We start from the raw sequence: 1,090 nt of genomic DNA on the forward strand, positions 1-1,090 counted from the left end.
GATTGTCAGTAGGTCACTAGCAGATCAGAGTTACATCATATTGTGGAAAGCAGAGGAAGCTAGAAAAGTCTTATTGCCAGTGTATTAGTTGCACTGTCTGAAAACACATCTATGAAGAAAATGTGAGTTTGGAATTTTGTTGCCATAAATGATTTGAGCTATTAAAGCTACTTTGAGCCAAGAGGAAAGGTACGGTATAAATATTTTGATAAATAAATGAATTCTATCCTATGGGCTTGTACCAAAGGGACATGTCTGAGAGAGCCAGAGCCAGGAAAGAATGACAGTGTGTTGTAACAATTGTAGATATTTGCTCAGTGGGCCTTTTGTTATGAAACGGCTTTGTCCAAGTTCCCATGAGTGTTTGGAGAGATAATCCCCACATCATGAAGGATCTGTGTGAACACACATGGACATATGAAGCTCCCTTATACCCATGGCCCCTCAGAGTCAGTATTCTCTACTCAGACTCTCAGCAGCTCTTGAGAGTCTTGGGCAAAGGCCTTTCACATCAACTACTGCCAGATCCTTTTGACTGGAGATGCTGGGGATTGAACCTAGGACCTTCTGCTTGCGAAGCAGATGCCCTACCACTGAGTCACAGCCCCTCCTCTGTGTGTGTGTGCATGTGTGCGTGTGTGTATAAAGAAATAACAGTTTGGTTTTTTAAAAGACAATGAGAGATGCAGGCAGATTCTGTTCTGAGCTGGCTGAAGCATGTGAAGAGTGCAAGCTCTCTTCCCTTCTCTTTGATCCAATGTAGGGTAGCAAGTTTGGGTGCCTCTTTACCTTCCCTGTGCTCTACTTTTATAATTGTAACTTTAAAAAACAGGAAAAACAGGAAAAGCACCATAAAGCTCAAATGTGAGAGCTCTTCTCCAAAGGGAAGCAACCCAGGTACGTATTGCCCCCTCATGCAATTTATTGCCACTCAAAGGCATAATACTGCTACATTTATGATGTGCCATGACTTTTTGTTCATTAAACCAAAGTGTAGGTTTCTCTGTGTTCTCTGTTGTTTTCTTTTAGCTTGGATTCTCTACCTAAGAAAATGCCCAGGAACAATACACTTTCTGTTCTGAGCTCCTTA

General features: G+C 41.8%; 1 non-coding gene across 1 annotated transcript; it reads right to left on the reverse strand.

The window, feature by feature from the left end:
• Nucleotides 1-536: 536 nt before the first annotated feature.
• Nucleotides 537-608, reverse strand: TRNAA-CGC. The gene has a single exon. It is a non-coding gene; the product is annotated as a tRNA-Ala (tRNA).
• Nucleotides 609-1,090: the final 482 nt, after the last annotated feature.

This window comes from Gekko japonicus, unplaced genomic scaffold, assembly GCF_001447785.1.
Source record: "Gekko japonicus isolate JY-2015 unplaced genomic scaffold, Gekko_japonicus_V1.1 scaffold46, whole genome shotgun sequence".
NCBI lineage: Eukaryota > Metazoa > Chordata > Lepidosauria > Squamata > Gekkonidae > Gekko > Gekko japonicus.